The following is a 14,081-nucleotide window of genomic DNA, read 5'->3' as shown; positions in this document are numbered from 1 at the left end:
CAGGGCTTGACTTGTGTAGTCCAAGATGTTTTTTCATGCGATTGTGTTTATTGGCCTGCTTGTCTTCCTCTGTTCTGATGAGCAGAACTAGCTCAGCGAAAGAGGGAGGAGCTTTGGTTTTTTGCTCCAGTTGGAGGTCAGCAATCAACCCATCATTCCAGCAGCCTCGGCAGAACTGCTTCAAGAGATAGCGGTGTCTTTCACTCTCTGCAATACCACCTCGTCTGACCACAGCACTCAGGGCAACCTGCAAACGACTCAGAAAGTCAGACGGTTTCTCGTCATTGTTCTGCAGTGTGCCCATAAAATTGGCCAACAGCTCATCTCCATCTTCCACAGAGCCATAGACTGAATCAAGTAGCTGAAGGTATGCTGATGGCAAAGCCTGAGGGCTGACATGCTTGATGACGTCAGTCGCCGGAGGCAATAAGCTGTCTAAAATCTTGCGTGTTCTGTGCAGGTCAGACATAGAAGGGTCTTTCAAGAACAAGTCGACATTTGCCCTCCAGGTATCATAGTCAAGTTCATTGTTGGGACGAGGAATTTTCCCAGAGAAGGGCCTGAGACGAAGTGAAGAGTGCATGGGAGACATAGCTTCATTTGCCCGCATGACGTGCTCAACAACAACCCGTTGTACAGCAGGGGGATTTACGTCATTCATGGTAAGTACTGGATGTGATACTGCAGCTGTGTCATCACTACCACTGGTTTTGATTGGCATGGACCCTTGATGGTGAGTATTAAGGTTTGCAGCCAGGTTAGCGAATGGTGCAGCCATTAATACCGCAGGCGATTGAATATTCACACTGGTAGGTAAAGGCGTTACCTGTGGATTTCCAGTAGTGGTTTCAAGCCTTTGCAAAGCTGGTGTTGATATTGCCCCGGGCTCACCTCTCAATTCAGGCTGACCACATCTGGATGAGGGAGATGGTGGGAACGCATCTGATAAGTTCCTCACCACTCCAGGTGAGACAGAGCGAAACAGAGGAGGGGGTTGTTGCATCTCCTGTGGGGGCCCTTCAATGTTCGCAGAGTCAGTTGCATCATCGCCGTTTATTTGAAGGTCTTTGACAGGTGCAGTGTCAGCAGGGAGGTTCACACCTTTCTCTGTGCTTATCTTCATTAGCTCTTCCTGAAGTACACTCTCAAATGACCTCCCACCCTTACTAGCAATAGCTTGCAGTTCCTCAAGATACCCTTTGGTGGCGCTACTGCTAGCGGTGCTGATGTAAACACTATCTAAAGCACGCACATGGAAGGTAACATTCTCATCAGTTGAACTCTGATACTGTATTGGCAGCATGGGCCTAACTGCGTCCATTGCAGAGCTATTTGCAAATTCCAAAATGGAGCAGAGGTGATACTCTGATTTTGGGTCATCAACAACTAGCACTCTGTTAATAGAGCCGTAGTGCTTAAGGTGCTCCCCAATCTCCTCATCTACTACAGTTCGAGTTAACCCACTTACAAGAACTGAGTTAGGAACATCTACACTTTCACTTTTCACTACATCCATCGTACTGTTTTGTTTTGTTTTTCAGAAAAATGTCTTATTTTTGTCACTCAATAATACTCCACTTTCTCCTGGCTGGCTCGCCAAATTTCTGTAACCCACCTCAGCTTTGACTGTTGGTAGTAATAACTGGATGATACAGATATGTTTCTTTAATACACTAACACTTTATGGACCAGGAATTCAGAAGTCTAAACTCGCTACAAGAGAAAGGGGTATTTGTAATTTAAATGAGTGACAGAGAAAATGACTCTATTGACCACAGGTAAGTTTTAAGTGTATTATGTTGTATTGGTAAAAGTTCGAAAAAATAAAACAAAATTTAAATAAAAAAAACAGTGTCAATTAACACATGAAATCAGTACAGTAGTTCACACAATAAATCCAAATTTCTCATAAAGATCACAGTCCTTTGTTTTGGGTGGCTCGCCACAACTACTGAACCCCCTCTACCTTACTGAAAAGGGAGAAGCCCAGCAGAAGAAATCTTCATGTCTTCAACCATGGAAAGAAAAGACCCGGCCTATATAGGCCAGAAATAGGTTACTATAACACTCTCATAACAAAAATATGTTTTTCCACATAGCTATATGCATATTAACAAGCATATGTACAAACAACATTGTAATTATTATTATTGTACATTAAATGAACTGAACATGTTTTGAAATACTACTATGAAACTGAATAGCTTATTATTTCTTCTCCATTCATCTTCTCTTTTTACTCACTCACATAAAAACAGTGTGAGGGTAATGTAAACAAAACACGTCATATAACCCTTTTTTTCATACATGAAAATAACGTCTTTTCAACTGATAACATTAGCATAAAGTATTAACATGTAGTAGTAGATTTCACTTCATTGATGAGGCTAATAACATTACATTTTACTCACCAGAAACTCAAGCAGTATTTACACACACACTCTTCAGATTAAACGAAGACCACACAGCTCATCAGCAGTCCAGCTCTCACTTAAGAAGAAACAGTGACACGGGAGTTCAGCATGACTCATTTTTTTTTTTTTTCACAGATGCAAATTTAGCGCGATAGCGGCTAATAATCTGAGCTAGTGCCACTTAGCTAACACACAAAACTCACGGTTTTCTTGTATCCTCTGAATACACGGTCCGCGATTTAACCCACAGGAAGAAAGTTTTCTTGCTCTCAGTGTCGAGTTAAAACAGCTTCCACCTTCCAATATCTTGCTCTCTTACACCAAAAACTAGTTTTATCTGCAGTGAAAAGATTAGCATGCAGCCGCTTCGTCCAAGCCCGGGAGAGAGAGAGAGCGGAAGAAGACCCCTGACCTCGATAGCATCTGATTTGTTACTTTGCATCATGTGAACTCCGCACGTCACCTGAATCTTGTACATTTTGATAAAGGCACATTCATCACATTTTAAAATGAAATAAAACACCCTTTTTAACAGATATAATAATTTGTGTATATTATTACTACTGTTTTTTTCCTATTTATTGACACATTTAATGTTTTTAATCATGAAAGTTATTTATTCCATGTAAGATGATTTTAGGTTTAATTTATTTAACCTTGTTATTTATTTGTCACATGAAAATATGAATTTATTTATTTAATAAACTGATATACTGGACTTTTAATAAGAGCCTAGTAACCTGGGTTACATTTAGGTCACATTATTCAGAAACACTCCATACATTTTGATTCTTATATGGCCAATAATCTATTATATCTATCCATAAAGCCAGATGAATCCAGTCAGTTAACTATACTCTTGTGCTTGGCCACAAACCTGGTGGAACAAACTTTATGAACCTACTAGAACACTTTGCTCCCAGCATGCAGGCCTTCTGCTGGTTCCTAGTGTCTCTACTAAAAGCCTTCAGCTATCAGGTTCCTCTCCTGTGGAACCATCTCCCAGATTGGTTCCTCCTTTTCCTCCTTCTCTTCCTTCTCTTCCCCCTTCTCTTCCTCTTCCCCCTCCTTCCTCCTCCCCCTCCTTCCTCCTACCCTTCCTCCCCCTCCTTCTCTTCCTCCTCCTCCTCCTTCTCTTCCTCCTCCTCCGTCCTTCTCTTCCTCCTCCTCCCCCTCCTTCCTCTTCCTTCTCTTCCTCCTCCCCCTCCTTCTCTTCTGCTTCTTTCTCCTCCTCCTCCTTCCTCCTCCCCCTCCTTCTGTTCCTCCTCCTCCCCCTCCTTCTCTTCCTCCTCCCCCTCTTTCTCTTCCTCCTCCCCCTTCTCTTCCTCCTTCCCTCCTTCGCTTCCTCCTCCTTCTCTTCCTCCTCCCCCGTCCTTCTCTTCCTCCTCCTCCCCCTCCTTCCTCTTCCTTCTCTTCCTCCTTCCCTCCTTCTCTTCCTCCTCCCCCTCCTTCTCTTCCTCTTCCTCTCCCTTCTCTTCCTCCTCCTCCCCCTCCTTCTCTTCCTCCTCCCCCTCTTTCTCTTCCTCCTTCCCTCCTTCTCTTCCTCCTCCCTCCTTCGCTTCCTCCTCCCCTCCTTCTCTCCTTCCTCCTCTTCCTCCTTCTCCTTCATCCTCCTCCCCTTTCTCTTCCTCCTTCCCTCCTTCTCTTCCTCCTCCCCCGTCCTTCTCTTCCTCCTCCTCCCCCTCCTTCCTCTTCCTTCTCTTCCTCCTTCCCTCCTTCTCTTCCTCCTCCCCCTCCTTCTCTTCCTCTTCCTCCCCCTTCTCTTCCTCCTCCTCCCCCTCCTTCTCTTCCTCCTCCCCCTCTTTCTCTTCCTCCTTCCCTCCTTCTCTTCCTCCTCCCTCCTTCGCTTCCTCCTCCCCCTCCTTCTCTCCTTCCTCCTCTTCCTCCTTCTCCTTCATCCTCCTCCCCTTTCTCTTCCTCCTCTCCCTCCTTCTCTTCCTCCTCCCCCTTCTCTTCCTCCCCCCTCCTTCTCTTCCTCCTCCCCCTCCTTCCTCTTCCCCCTCCTCCTCCCCTTCCTCTTCCTCCTCCCCCTCCTTCCTCTTCCCCCTCATTCTCTTCCTCCTTCTCCTCCCCCTCCTTCCTCTTCCCCTCCTTCTCTTCCTCCTCCCCCTCCTCTTCCTCCTCCTTCTCTTCCTCCTCCCCCTCCTTCCCTTCCTCCTCCTTCTCTTCCTCCTCCCCCTCCTTCTGTTCCTCCTCCCCCTCTTTCTCTTCCTCCTCCCCCTTCTCTTCCTCCTCCCCCTTCTCTTCCTCCTCCCCCGTCCTTCTCTTCCTCCTTCTCCCCCTCCTTCCTCTTCCTTCTCTTCCTCCTTCCCTCCTTCTCTTCCTCCTCCCCCTCCTCCTCTTCCTCCCCCTTCTCTTCCTCCTCCTCTTCCTCCTTCTCCTCCTTCTCTTCCCCCTGCTTCTCTTCCTCCTCCTCCTCTTCCTCCTTCTCTTCCTCCTCCTTCCTCTTCCTCCCCCTTTTCTTCCTCCTTCTCTTCCTCCTCCCCCTCCCCCTCCTTCCTCCTCCCCCTCCTCCTCTTCCTCCTGCAGCAGCTCGGTGTTTTCTGGCAGCTGTTAAAAACAGTGCAGAGGAGCTCCCACTGAGGAGTGAGAGGAGGAGGAGGAGCAGGAGGAAGCCGGCAGGAGGAGGAGAGTCCTGATGAATGTGCTGATTATTCAGATGAAGAAAACACAGTGAAGCAGGAAACCTCCTCAGTCTGTGTGCAGGCTGCTTTCCTGAAGTCTGGGAGTCAGAACTGTAAGTTGGCTTTTTCCTTCTCTTCATTTATTCATGTGACAGAAAGTGTTTAGCTTCACTACGACACTAAACTCTGCTGTTTATTCATTTCACACATTCACACCGAGACGTTCCTGCGAGGTTTTAACATTTCTGAGTTTTCTTTCCTTTTTTTTAAACAAAACGACCCAAATGCTCAGGTGGGCGGAGTCACAACTCAACCGGCTGCACGCGGCTCGACAACACAAACAAAACAAACGCGACTCAATTACAATGAATGATATGTGGTACAAGTACTGCAGTATTATAGTGATGTAGTATGCAGTATTACAGTAAAAGTACTGTAGTATTATAGTGATGTAGTATGCAGTATTACAGTAAAAGTACTGCAGTATTATAGTGATGTAGTATGCAGTATTACAGTAAAAGTACTGCAGTATTATAGTGATGTAGTATGCAGTATTACAGTAAAAGTACTGCAGTATTATAGTGATGTAGTATGCAGTATTACAGTAAAAGTACTGCAGTATTATAGTGATGTAGTATGCAGTATTACAGTAAAAGTACTGCAGTATTATAGTTATGTAGTATGTAGTATTACAGTAAAAGTACTGCAGTATTATAGTGATGTAGTATGTAGTATTACAGTAAAAGTACTGCAGTATTATAGTGATGTAGTATGCAGTATTACAGTAAAAGTACTGCAGTATTATAGTGATGTAGTATGCAGTATTACAGTAAAAGTACTGCAGTATTATAGTGATGTAGTATGCAGTATTACAGTAAAAGTACTGCAGTATTATAGTGATGTAGTATGCAGTATTACAGTAAAAGTACTGCAGTATTATAGTGATGTAGTATGCAGTATTACAGTAAAAGTACTGCAGTATTATAGTGATGTAGTATGCAGTATTACAGTAAAAGTACTGCAGTATTATAGTGATGTAGTATGCAGTATTACAGTAAAAGTACTGCAGTATTATAGTGATGTAGTATGCAGTATTACAGTAAAAGTACTGCAGTATTATAGTGATGTAGTATGCAGTATTACAGTAAAAGTACTGCAGTATTATAGTGATGTAGTATGCAGTATTACAGTAAAAGTACTACAGTACTTTATATACAGTTAGCTAGTGTGTCAAATCTGCATCTGAAAAGTAACTAAAGCTGTTAAATAAATGTAGTGGAGTAGAAAGTAGCATCACATGAAAATACTACAGTAAAGTACTAGTACCTCTAACTGTACTACAGTATAGTACAAGTACCTCAAACTGTACTACAGTAAAGTACTAGTACCTCTAACTGTACTACAGTAAAGTACTAGTACCTCTAACTGTACTACAGTATAGTACAAGTACCTCAAACTGTACTACAGTAAAGTACTAGTACCTCTAACTGTACTACAGTAAAGTACTAGTACCTCTAACTGTACTTAATTACAGTACTAGAGTAAATGTATGAAGTTACTATCCACTACTGTCAATAGTCCCATTTGATTTTCAAAGTGTGAAAGTCTCTCTGTATGTTGACACTGAATAGCCGATACATTCGCTTATGACCTGTTAAACATATATTTTGCACTTCAGCAGTAAATTCAGCAGGGACTGGGGAAGCTATAAAACATCTGAGCTTCAAGTGTGCATTAAGAAGGGAAGTAAGATGTTTAAAATACAAGAGGAAGCAGCAGGAGATTATAAGTGATAAAATCAAACAGCAGTCTGACAGACTCACATTCAGCTCATGTGAGTGTAGTTTAGTTTTTCAGTCTTCCTGAGCAGAAACTTAAAAGTGTACAGAAGTTCTCTTTCAGGAAACATCCCAGAATCCTTCATGTTCAGGTTGAATCTTTTATCAGAAGAGATTCCTTCTCGTCAGTCGACCGTTTCACAAACATCCTTTACAGCTAAACACCGGAGGGCCCAGCTTCTGTTTCCCACATTCATCCAGGAAAGACGGTTCAGGTTCTCTCTTTCTCAGGCTGCGTCAGTATGAGTGAAGCTGCAGAGCTTTAACAAGGCCACTCACAAGTTGTCAGGTACAGTGGAGGTTTATTGGTTTCCTGCTGTTTAATGCTACAGCAACAGCTGGGTCAGAATAAAACTGGAGAGCCGATATGAGAGTGTAAGAGCTCATAAAGCACTGATTACTGTTTTGAGGATGAAAACTTCCAATAAAAACACATCCAGTGAGTCCAAAAGTCATGAATAGGAAAAGGGTCTCAGAGACCCAGCTGCATATCAGTTTACTTTGATACAAGCTGAGCCTGAAGGTGAAGCTCTCCGTTTAGCAGTAAGTCTACGTCCCAACCCTCACCTCTGCTCACCAGCTTTGGGTAGTGACCCAAACTATGAGATGCTGGATCCAAGCAGAGAGAGTCTGGGCTCAGCCTTAGAGACCGGGTCAGGGGTTCAGACATCCGGGGGAGGCTAGGAGTAGAGCTGCTCCTTCACATGGAAAGGAGCCAGCTGAGATGGTTCTGGTCCTGGTCCTGGTCAGGATCCTCCTGGACGCCCCCCTTTAGAGGAGTTCCAGGTCCAGCTGAGAGGAGACCCAGAACACACTGGAGGGATTACGTATCTCTGCTAGTCTGGGAACAGCTTGGATCCTCCAGGAGGATCTGATATATATCAGCATCTATCATCTATGTACTTTTTAAGATAAAACCAGGTTTTTATTCACGTTGTAATAACTCAATTTCACACATCATACACCTTACAGCTCTTAGTGAACCACTTACAACAAGTTAACTGAACACAAAGATCGATCCCTGGATCAATGTATGGATTATAAAATTAAGAATCACAATGAATTGGAAAATCATTTTTTTTATACTTCCATAGTCATCAGTTTTGTGGAGTGACAGATCACATTATGAAGCCTTATAACTAGCATGTACTGTGTTGGACAAGATACTCATGTTCCCCAAAACGTTACTTTTGCCACATGGCTTTGTCCTTTTTCTGTTGTAATGTTAAAACTAAAACGTGCTGCTTCACAGTACATACAGACAGCTCTGTACAGTAACCCTAACTCCTCATTTCCATGTGGTCTACATGGATGATGACTTTACTCAGGACCTGTTACAGGGTCTTGGAAATCCTGGAAATCAATGAAAAGATCTACTTTTAAATGACTGTGTGGACACACTGTGGATTTTGTCCTCAATCACTTCCACTGAAAGCACATTTGAAGATCTTTAAATAGTCAGTATGAACAGGAGGAATGATGACAGAGAGGAAAACCTTTTTACTGTTTATATGGACATCTGACTGCAGGTTGACACACACTGGGAACAATGGGAATTAGGCATGGGCCGGTATGAGATTCTGGCGGTATGATAACCATAAGAAAAAATATCATGGTTTCACGGTTTCACGGTTTCACGGTATGGAGGTATTGTGATTACAGCTCTAAAATGTTCACACATGTTAATTTAACCTGAATCTGTAATGACAGTGGGAGGGGTCGTGATACTCTTCCTTTTCCTAAACAGAGATTAAGCTCGTCCTCCTGTTGTCCTCCAGTCAAGGAGGGAAGGGAGGAATGAAGGAGGAAGGAAGGAAGGAAGGGAGGGAAGGACAGAAGGAAGGGAGGGAGGGAAGGAAGGAGGGAGGGAGGAAGGAGGGAGGAAGAAAAGGAAGGACGGAAGAAAAGAAGGAAGGAGGGAAGGAAGGATCGGAGGGAGGAAGAAGGAAGGAAAGGAAAGAAGGAAAGGAGGAAGGAAAGGAAGGACCAACACTTCCTGTCTTTGACCAGACTAAAAACAGCTCATACCTTAGGAACGGTATGACAGAACATTTGGCGGTTTCGGTTATCGTGGCTTTTTCAAATCGCGGTATACCTTGAACACGGTTATCATCCCATGCCTAATGGGAATACTGGGAACTGTCGCTGTAAAGGAACTTAGGTCTGAGGTCTGATCCCCACATAACAGCTTTGTTTAATTGAAACGGTCTTTGAACCCTGTTACCTTTAGCCTGAGTCTGTTAGCATGATATCATGTATGTAGACATCAAGTGCAGATTTTGAATGGTTCACCTGGAAAAGATAAAATATCTGTTACGTTTATCTTTAAAATCACTGACTGAAAAATGACAGAATGTTGATGGTACCATTGCTGTGAACTTCTTATGTGAAAGAAGAAAAGAACAGAAACAGTCATTAACAGTATTTAACTGAGGAAACAGTGAGAGAAACCTGCAGCTCATGATGAGCTGAGTTTGCAGTTTCTGTCTCTGCTGTCATTGAACTGATACTGAGTGAGTTTCTGCATCTGTGTAACAACTGAGCTGCTGACTGCAGACATTCACTGTGCAGTGTGTCACTGGTCTGGTATCTGTGTTGGCATCATTACAAGGCTGCCTGTCAGTTATCTGTGTGAGAACAGGTGAATATCAGCACAAACAGTTAGCGCCATTGATCTTCTATCAGCTGCTCAGAAATACAAATGTCACATGTCAGGAGGGAATTCTTTGGTCAGTTTCCTGCTTCACTGCGTCTGGGTTCATTCCAACACCCACACACTGCAAAATATCATACAGGAATTTAGTGGCAGCTAATGTAAGGGATAATACCAGAACCAATCCAAGAACCCTTAAAGTGATACTGATACCAACTGACTACTTCATTAGATACCCAGTCCACATTTAGTGAACTCACTGTTATCATGTAGAGTAACAGAGTAACAGGCGTGTAGAGTAACAGGCGTGTAGAGTAACAGAGTAACAGACGTGTAGAGTAACAGAGTAACAGACGTGTAGAGTAACAGGCGTGTAGAGTAACAGAGTAACAGGCGTGTAGAGTAACAGAGTAACAGACGTGTAGAGTAACAGGCGTGTAGAGTAACAGAGTAACAGGCGTGTAGAGTAACAGAGTAACAGGCGTGTAGAGTAACAGGCGTGTAGAGTAACAGACGTGTAGAGTAACAGGCGTGTAGAGTAACAGAGTAACAGGCGTGTAGAGTAACAGAGTAACAGGCGTGTAGAGTAACAGGCGTGTAGAGTAACAGAGTAACAGAGTAACAGGCGTGTAGAGTAACAGACGTGTAGAGTAACAGAGTAACAGAGTAACAGAGTAACAGAGTAACAGAGTAACAGAGTAACAGAGTAACAGACGTGTAGAGTAACAGGCGTGTAGAGTAACAGAGTAACAGACGTGTAGAGTAACAGAGTAACAGACGTGTAGAGTAACAGGCGTGTAGAGTAACAGAGTAACAGGCGTGTAGAGTAACAGAGTAACAGGCGTGTAGAGTAACAGGCGTGTAGAGTAACAGACGTGTAGAGTAACAGGCGTGTAGAGTAACAGAGTAACAGGCGTGTAGAGTAACAGAGTAACAGGCGTGTAGAGTAACAGGCGTGTAGAGTAACAGAGTAACAGAGTAACAGGCGTGTAGAGTAACAGACGTGTAGAGTAACAGAGTAACAGAGTAACAGGCGTGTAGAGTAACAGGCGTGTAGAGTAACAGAGTAACAGACGTGTAGAGTAACAGAGTAACAGGCGTGTAGAGTAACAGACGTGTAGAGTAACAGGCGTGTAGAGTAACAGAGTAACAGAGTAACAGACGTGTAGAGTAACAGAGTAACAGGCGTGTAGAGTAACAGGCATGTAGAGTAACAGGCGTGTAGAGTAACAGACGTGTAGAGTAACAGAGTAACAGGCGTGTAGAGTAACAGGCATGTAGAGTAACAGGCATGTAGAGTAACAGGCGTGTAGAGTAACAGGCGTGTAGAGTAACAGACGTGTAGAGTAACAGAGTAACAGGCGTGTAGAGTAACAGGCATGTAGAGTAACAGGCATGTAGAGTAACAGGCGTGTAGAGTAACAGACGTGTAGAGTAACAGACGTGTAGAGTAACAGAGTAACAGACGTGTAGAGTAACAGACGTGTAGAGTAACAGAGTAACAGACGTGTAGAGTAACAGAGTAACAGAGTAACAGGCGTGTAGAGTAACAGAGTAACAGAGTAACAGGCGTGTAGAGTAACAGGCGTGTAGAGTAACAGGCGTGTAGAGTAACAGAGTAACAGGCGTGTAGAGTAACAGAGTAACAGGCGTGTAGAGTAACAGGCGTGTAGAGTAACAGAGTAACAGGTGTGTAGAGTAACAGAGTAACAGAGTAACAGGCGTGTAGAGTAACAGGCGTGTAGAGTAACAGGCGTGTAGAGTAACAGAGTAACAGGCGTGTAGAGTAACAGAGTAACAGGCGTGTAGAGTAACAGACGTGTAGAGTAACAGAGTAACAGGCGTGTAGAGTAACAGAGTAACAGACGTGTAGAGTAACGGAGTAACAGGCGTGTAGAGTAACAGGCGTGTAGAGTAACAGAGTAACAGACGTGTAGAGTAACAGGCGTGTAGAGTAACAGAGTAACAGGCGTGTAGAGTAACAGGCGTGTAGAGTAACAGACGTGTAGAGTAACAGAGTAACAGGCGTGTAGAGTAACAGGCGTGTAGAGTAACAGACGTGTAGAGTAACAGAGTAACAGACGTGTAGAGTAACAGAGTAACAGGCGTGTAGAGTAACAGAGTAACAGGCGTGTAGAGTAACAGAGTAACAGACGTGTAGAGTAACAGGCGTGTAGAGTAACAGACGTGTAGAGTAACAGAGTAACAGACGTGTAGAGTAACAGAGTAACAGGCGTGTAGAGTAACAGGCGTGTAGAGTAACAGACGTGTAGAGTAACAGGCGTGTAGAGTAACAGAGTAACAGGCATGTAGAGTAACAGACGTGTAGAGTAACAGAGTAACAGGCGTGTAGAGTAACAGAGTAACAGGCGGGTAGAGTAACAGGCGTGTAGAGTAACAGAGTAACAGGCGTGTAGAGTAACAGAGTAACAGACGTGTAGAGTAACAGACGTGTAGAGTAACAGGCGTGTAGAGTAACAGGCGTGTAGAGTAACAGAGTAACAGGCGTGTAGAGTAACAGACGTGTAGAGTAACAGACGTGTAGAGTAACAGAGTAACAGACGTGTAGAGTAACAGACGTGTAGAGTAACAGAGTAACAGACGTGTAGAGTAACAGAGTAACAGACGTGTAGAGTAACAGAGTAACAGGCGTGTAGAGTAACAGACGTGTAGAGTAACAGAGTAACAGGCGTGTAGAGTAACAGACGTGTAGAGTAACAGAGTAACAGGCGTGTAGAGTAACAGAGTAACAGGCGTGTAGAGTAACAGGCGTGTAGAGTAACAGGCGTGTAGAGTAACAGACGTGTAGAGTAACAGACGTGTAGAGTAACAGAGTAACAGACGTGTAGAGTAACAGAGTAACAGGCGTGTAGAGTAACAGAGTAACAGGCGTGTAGAGTAACAGAGTAACAGACGTGTAGAGTAACAGGCGTGTAGAGTAACAGAGTAACAGGCGTGTAGAGTAACAGAGTAACAGGCGTGTAGGGTAACAGGCGTGTAGAGTAACAGGCGTGTAGAGTAACAGAGTAACAGGCGTGTAGAGTAACAGAGTAACAGACGTGTAGAGTAACAGGCGTGTAGAGTAACAGAGTAACAGACGTGTAGAGTAACAGAGTAACAGACGTGTAGAGTAACAGAGTAACAGACGTGTAGAGTAACAGGCGTGTAGAGTAACAGGCGTGTAGAGTAACAGAGTAACAGGCGTGTAGAGTAACAGGCGTGTAGAGTAACAGAGTAACAGACGTGTAGAGTAACAGGCGTGTAGAGTAACAGAGTAACAGACGTGTAGAGTAACAGGCGTGTAGAGTAACAGAGTAACAGACGTGTAGAGTAACAGGCGTGTAGAGTAACAGAGTAACAGGCGTGTAGAGTAACAGAGTAACAGGCGTGTAGAGTAACAGGCGTGTAGAGTAACAGGCGTGTAGAGTAACAGAGTAACAGGCGTGTAGAGTAACAGGCGTGTAGAGTAACAGAGTAACAGGCGTGTAGAGTAACAGGCGTGTAGAGTCTCGGCCGTTACACAGAGGTTAAAAAAGACGGAACAATCATCTCAGACCTCGTCTTCCACATTCAGCTGGTCCACCCACGCCTCTTCAGGTCCTGATGTGTTAAACAGAAGTGTGTCAGATCTGGTCTCAGAGTATCAGGATCAACTTTATTTATTGACTCCAGGGACTCATGCTTGTCCAGCATTTCAGAGTTAGGCACGTGCTTCCTGACAGAGTCTTGAATATGTAAATATGTGGAAAACGATGATGCAGGGACATTATGAACAGCTTCTAACTGCAAATGACATTAATATAAAGATAATACCTCATTGCTCCCAAGTAGAAGTAATCAACTAACATCCATGAGCCATCAGTTTTATCATTTCAACTTAATTAAACCTAAAATCTCTTTGACTTGAAATGATATGTTGAATTAAATTAGTTAAATTATGTTTCCAAAGATAATCAACATGTTGGCATATTTCCCAGCATGCATTGTTTATCAGGTAAAACCTATTTTTTTGTAGTTTGAAGACAACGTGCATGATGTGTCCACTAAATGTTCAGGTACTCTGGAACCACAGGAAGTACATTTGTTGAACTTCCTGTTTGTGTTTCCATCTGAGGAACCAAATTAGACCTATGAGGAGTTAATACGAGGAAACACCTGCACAGATCTTTCCTGATGTTCTTTGTATTTCCTGCTGATGAGTTGGATGAGACAAATAAAAGAAAAGCAGAAATATAGAGAGCTTCTGTCGGGAGTTAAGCACCTGCTGAGTGTTTGATGGCTCAGAGCATAACTGCTGAGCCACGACTGAAACGTTTGATTTCTCTCATTCACCAGCTTTGTTCTCCACCGCTGATCCCTCTCTCCATCCACCTTCTAGCTCATTCCACCACTGCCTCTCTCTAAAGCCACATTAAACATTAACAAAGAGAAATGTGCTCCTGTTTAACCAATCTAACCCTTCACACAAACACTCTCTGGGTTGTAATACATGTTAAAGTAAAAGAACCAAACTGGATTCAGCTCCACAGTGATAATGATGTGAGAGCAGCTT

At 43.6% G+C, this 14,081-nt stretch overlaps 1 protein-coding gene across 1 annotated transcript in view; it reads left to right on the top strand.

Moving 5' to 3' along the window:
* Positions 1–5,021: 5,021 nt before the first annotated feature.
* The window catches only part of mylka (myosin, light chain kinase a), an 80,884-nt gene continuing 71,824 nt past the window's right edge, over positions 5,022–14,081 (top strand). Inside the window, exon 1 of the mRNA XM_053329074.1 lies at positions 5,022–5,151. The gene's annotated coding sequence lies outside the window, so the exon portion shown is untranslated. The remainder of the gene's footprint in view (positions 5,152–14,081) is intronic.

Source organism: Scomber japonicus, chromosome 11 (assembly GCF_027409825.1).
Source record: "Scomber japonicus isolate fScoJap1 chromosome 11, fScoJap1.pri, whole genome shotgun sequence".
NCBI classification, from domain to species: domain Eukaryota; kingdom Metazoa; phylum Chordata; class Actinopteri; order Scombriformes; family Scombridae; genus Scomber; species Scomber japonicus.
The sequence above is the reverse complement of the archived record's forward strand: the minus strand, read 5'-3'. Positions and strand labels throughout refer to the sequence as shown.